Consider the following 6,020-nt stretch of genomic DNA (forward strand, 5'->3'; position numbering starts at 1 on the left):
GCCACCTCCCTGCTCGGCAAGCAACATGTCTGCTGCAACAAAGCAGGTTCAGACACCTCCCTCCGTCCTAAGCAAGAGGGTGGGAGCTGGCTGGCAGCCAGGCTGTGACACGGGACAAACCCAGGCTTGTAGGAGCCACCCCTGAGCTGCCTGCAGGCAGAGCTGGTTGTCCCTGACATACAAAGCAAATCCATCTCCCAGATGTCCAACCCCAGCTCGGGGTGCAGGGCAGGGACCAGAGACCTGCCTGCTTTCACCAGCACAGAAACCCCAACAGGAGGCCCTGCTGCCTCCATGGCCATGGTGCTGTTGGGTTGCTGGGTGGACTGGGTGACCTCAGAGGGCTTTTCCAACCCAAGCAACTCTGAGATTAGAATAGAATAGAATAGAATAGAATAGAATAGAATAGAATAGAATAGAATAGAATAGAATAGAATAGAATAGACCAGGTTGGAAGAGACCTTCAAGATCACGGTGTCCAACCTATCATCCAACACCACCTAATCAACTAACCCATGGCACCAAGCACCCTATCAAGTCTCCTCCTGAACACCTCCAGTGATGGTGACTCCACCACCTCCCTGGGCAGCCCATTCCAATGGGCAATCACGCTCTCTGTGTAGAACTTCTTCCTAACCTCCAGCCTAAACCTCCCCTGGCACAGCTTCAGACTGTGTCCTCTTGTTCTGGTGCTGGCTGCCTGGGAGAAGAGACCAACCCCCACCTGGCTACAACCTCCTTTCAGGGAGTTGTAGAGAGCAAGAAGGTCTCCCCTGTGCCTCCTCTTCTCCAGGCTAAGCAACCCCAGCTCCCTCAGCCTCAGCACCCCCAGGTCCCTCTCTGCCTGGCTGCTCTGAGCCACTCTGACCCCAGCCTGTAGCACTGCCTGGGGTTGCTGTGGCCAATGTGCAGCCCCTGGCACTTGGATGTGTTCAATCTCCTGCCCTTGGCCTCTGCCCATCTGCCCAGCCTGGCAAGGTCTCTCTGCTTTGATGTTTGCTTTCCTCCAGGGAGACTCTGTGAAAGATGTGCTGCAAGCCAAAGCATCAGCTGCTGCTGTGAGGACACCCTCAGGATCACCACCCCGTGCTTCACCTCTGGGATAACACTGCCTGCTCTGGTGGGGCTCAGGAGATGCCCACCTGTCAGGAAGGGCATCTCATTCTTTTCCTAATATCCAACCTACAAACCTCCAGGGGAGGCTTAGCTTGGAGATGAGGAACAGTTTCTTTGCTGCAGGAGTGATCAGGGACTGGTAAAGGCTGCCCAGGGAGTGGTGGAGTCCCTGGAGGTGTTCCAGAACCCTGTGGCCGTGGCGCTTGGGATGTGGTTTCATGGCCATGGTGGGGCTGAGTTGAAGCTTGGAGTCAAAGATCCTAAAGGTCTTCTCCAACCCAAAGAGCTCTGTAGTTCTCTGACAAGGATGAACTTCCTCTATCAGCATAGAACCCCAGTGGCTGCTTTGCACTGCAGGAAGCAGCTATGGGATGGAACAGAATCACAGAGTCAGCTGTGTTGGAAAAGCCCTTTCAGAGCACCCAGTCCAACCCTTATCTATCTCTGCCCAGGCTGGGGCCAGGCCATGGCCCTCAGCACCACATCTCTGCCTCTGTGAAACATCTCCAGGGAGCAGGATTCAGCTGCTTCCCTGGGGAGTCCATTCTATGGTTTCAGAACTCTTTCAGTCAAGAAGTTTCTTTCTAATGTCCAACCAAACCCTCCCCTGGGGCAAACTGAGGCCATTTCCTCTCATTTTGTCACTTGTTCCTAGGGAGCAGAGCCCAACCCCCACCTGGCTCCAGCCTCCTCTCAGGAGCTGCAGAGAGCAAGGAGCTCTCCCTCAGCCTCCTCTGCTCCACACCAAACCCCCCCAGCTCCCTTAGCTGCTCCTCCCCAGCCCTCTTCTCCAGACCCTTCCCCAGCTCTGGTGCCCTTCTCTGGCCCTGCTCCAGCTCCTCAATGTGCTTCTGGGAGTGAGGAGCCCAAAGCTGAACCCAGCCCTCAAGCTGTGGCCTCCCCAGTGCTGAGCCCAGGGGCACAATCCCTGCCCTACTGCTGCTGCCCACAGCACTGCTGCTCCAGCCCAGGCTGCTGGAGGCCTTCTTCTCCTCTCCACCCCCTTGACCAGCTTGGATTCTCTCCTAACACTCCCCAAGCACAGGACTGTCCCAGACTGCTTTGCAATCCACTCTTGCAGCAGTGCAGAACAACTTCCAGGCTCTGCAGCTGTTCCTTTGCATTCAGAATCCCTCTCAGGTGGGACAGACAGCTGCAGTCACTAGGGAGGCACCCTGGGCATTTCCCTTGTGTGATGAATGGAGTGATAATTCGTGCCAATTAGATGAGTTTGATTGAAGCAGAAACTCTAAAACAGAAGTATGGGTGGGCTAGATAAGGATATGGAGCTGAAAAGTGAGACAGGGATGTTTTCTTTTATTATAGAATGTCCTTTGCCTGTGTTATCACAGAGTCACAGAACCACAGGATCACAGAATCACCAAGGTTGGAAGAGACCTCAGAGATCATCAAGTCCAAGCTGTCACCCAACACCTCATGACTAACCAAACCATGGCACCAAGTGCCACATCCAATCCCCTCTTGAACACCTCCAGGGATGCTGACTCCACCACCTCCCTGGGCAGCACATCCCAATGGCCAATTCCTCTTTCTCAGTGAAAAACTTTCTCCTCACCTCCAGCCTGAACCTCCCCTGGCACAGCTTGAGACTGTGTCCTCTTGTTCTGCTGCTGGCTGCCTGGGAGAAGAGACCAACCCCCACCTGGCTACAGCCTCCCTTCAGGGAGTTGGAGAGAGCAAGAAGGTCTCCCCTGAGCCTCCTCTTCTCCAGGCTAAGCAACCCCAGCTCCCTCAGCCTCTCCTCACAGGGCTGTGCTCCAGACCCCTCCCCAGCCTTGTTGCCCTTCTCTGGACACCTTCAAGTCTCTCAATGTCCTTCTTAAACTGAGGAGCCCAGAACTGGACACAGGACTCAAGGTGTGGCCTAAGCAGCGCTGAGCACAGGGCACAATGACTTCCCTGCTCCTGCTGGCCACACTGTTCCTGCTGCAGGCCAGGATGCCATTGGCCTTCATGGCCACCTGGGCACACTACTGGCTCCTGTTCAGCTGCTGTCACCCAGTCCCCCCAGGTCCCTCTCTGCCTGGCTGCTCTCAGCCACTCTGACCCCACAGCCCCTAAGCAGGCAATGTTGCACCAGCAGTTACCATCCCAGCAGGCAAGGTGGTGCCAGCCAATGTCCTTCAGCACCACATCCGTGCCTCTTGCCCACAGGATGGACCTTCAACCACCTCCCACAGAACCCCAAGGCAGTGCAGCTGCTCCTCCGGCGCCTGCCTGAGGCACAGCCCCCAGCAGACGTGGGCACTCTCCCAGCCTCCCCACCTCTGAGCTGCAGGACGGTCGCTGCCAGCCGGCGGAAGGCGCCGGGGCAGGAGCGGCCGGCGCGCGCTGCGCGTCACCTGCTGCCCGCACAGCGGCCAGGGCCACCCCTGCGCCGCGGGAGCCGGCAGGCAGAGCGCAGCCTTTGTGCAGACACCTCCCCCTCGTCCACAGCACGGGGTGGCCACCCCGGGCAAACAAAGAACCCAACCTTTCTAGTCCCAACAAAAACCACAGTGGAACTGCAGCGCTGGGCAACAAAACGAGCCAGGAATGCAGGGGGCACAACCACGAGGGCAGCCCTGCTGCTGGGAGGGCAACAGCACAGAACATTCATGACACCTCCTGAGGCTCAACAAGGCCAAGGGCAAGGTCCTGCAGCTGGGGCAGGGCAATCCCAGGCACTGATCCAGGCTGGGCAGGGACTGGCAGCAGAGCAGCCCTGCAGGAAAGGCCTTGGGGTGCTGGGGGAGGAGAAGCTCAGCAGGAGCCAGCAGGGAGCACTTGCAGCCCAGAGAGCCAAGCAGAGCCTGGGCTGCAGCAAGAGAAGTGTGGCCAGCAGGGCCAGGGAGGGGATTCTGCCCCTCTGCTCCACTCTGCTGAGACCACAGCTGGAGCTCTGGGGCCAGCTCTGGAGCCTCTGTGCCAGGAAGGATCTGGAGGGGCTGGAAGGTGTCCAGAGCAGGGCCACGAGGAGGAGCAGAGGGCTGGAGATGCTCTGCTGTGAGGACAGACTGAGGGAGTTGGGGTTGTGCAGGCTGGAGAGGAGAAGGCTCCCAGGAGACCTCATTGTGGCCTTCCAGGATCTGAAGGGAGCACCAAGAAAGCTGGGGAGGGACTTTTGAGGGTGTCAGGGAGGGATAGGACTGGGGGGGATGGAGCAGAACTAGAAGTAGGGAGATTGAGATTGGATGTTAGGAAGAAGTTGTTGCCCATGAGGGTGGTGAGAGCCTGGCACAGGCTGCCCAGGGAGGTGGTGGAAAACTCCTGCCTGGAGGTGTTTGCAGCCAGGCTGGAGGTGGCTGTGAGCAACCTGCTGTGGTGTGAGGTGTCCCTGCCCATGGCAGGGGGTTGGGACTGGCTGAGCCTTGGGGTCCCTTCCAGCCCTGACAGTTCTGTGGTGCTATGATTCTGCTCCACGTGTTGTGGCCTGACCTTGACATGAAGAGGAGGCTCTGCAGACCTGCAGCTCCCCCCCATCTTGGTGGCATTGCAGCCTGGAGAGAAATTGAGCTGCCTGTGTGTGGTCCCAATGTGGCTCCCAGGGCTGAGAATGCTGGTGCAGAGTCCTGCCCCTGGGGAGGAACAATCCCCTGCAGCAGCACAGCTGAGGGGGCACCTGCTGGGAAGCAGCACTGTGGAGCAGCACCTGGGGGTCCTGGGGGACAAGTTCCCCATCAGCCAACACTGTGCACTTGTGGCCCAGAAGGCAAATGGTCTCCTGAGGTGCATTTAAAAGTGTGGCCAGCCACAGGTTAAGGAAGGTTCTCCTCCCCCTCTGCTCTGCCTCATCTGGAGTGTTGTGTCCAGTTCTGAGCTCCCAAGAGACAGGGAACTGCTTGAGAGAATCCAGCAGAGCTCCACCAAGCTGCTGAGGGGCCTGGAGCAGCTCTGTTAGGAGCAAAGGCTGAGAGCCCTGGGGCTGAGAGCCTGGAGCAGAGCAGCCCCAGAGGGGAGCTGAGCAATGCTCAGCAAGAGCTAAAGGAGCTGTGGGGGCGAGAGGCTGGGGCCAGGCTCTGCTCAGTGGTGCCCAGGGACAGCACAAGGGGCAAGGGGGACAAACTGGAACCCAGGAGGTTCCACTTAAAACCTGAAGAAAACAGGAGGAAAACTTTCCTGTGAGGGAGCAGGCTGCCAGGACAGGTTGTGGAGTCTCCTTCTCTGGAGACATTCCAACACCCCCCCCGGCCATTGTGACCCTGGGCAAGCTGCTGCGGGTGCCTCTGCTCTGGCAGGGGGGTTGGACTGGGTGATCGTCAGGGGTCCCTGCTGATAGGATTAAGCGGGGCAGTGTCTTTACAGAGGGAAGAACTGGCTAAGAGGGAGTTGAAACAGCAAAGACAGAACCAGACAGTTCACCTTATCCACGGGTTTGTGGATCACAAACAGCCTCTGCCCAGGGCCTCACCTGGGCTCTGGCTGTAAATCAGCAGGTGGCTGTCTGAAGGCCACAGACATTGAACACCACCTGAGCTGCTGAACTGTTAGGACAGAGCTCAGGCTTAACTTCTTCACCCAGAGAAGTGAGAAGCCTCATTCAGATGAACACAGAGTGTGTGACGCAGGGGCTGGGGGTGTTCCATGTGGAGGGAGACATGCAGTAGGTGGACTGGGGAGTCTGCAGATCCTGAGTGCTTCAGCCAGGGGGAAAGGGAGAGGGAAATTCGTGTCTGGGAGTTCAGGATGGAAGTGACAGACCCCACGGAGAACTGTCCTGTGCACTCCCCCTTTACTCAAAGTTTTAGAGGACTTCTCTGCCTCCGTTAGGAACAGGAAGCTCTAGCTCGGATTCATCTTTCCCTCCTAGCCCACCACGCCGGGATGCTGTGACACTTGGAGGCTGTTGGGTTGAGTATCTCTCCACACGCACGGACACAGCACAGCACCTGCGGCTTGCGGAG

This window comes from Dryobates pubescens, chromosome 23 (genome assembly GCF_014839835.1).
Source record: "Dryobates pubescens isolate bDryPub1 chromosome 23, bDryPub1.pri, whole genome shotgun sequence".
NCBI lineage: Eukaryota > Metazoa > Chordata > Aves > Piciformes > Picidae > Dryobates > Dryobates pubescens.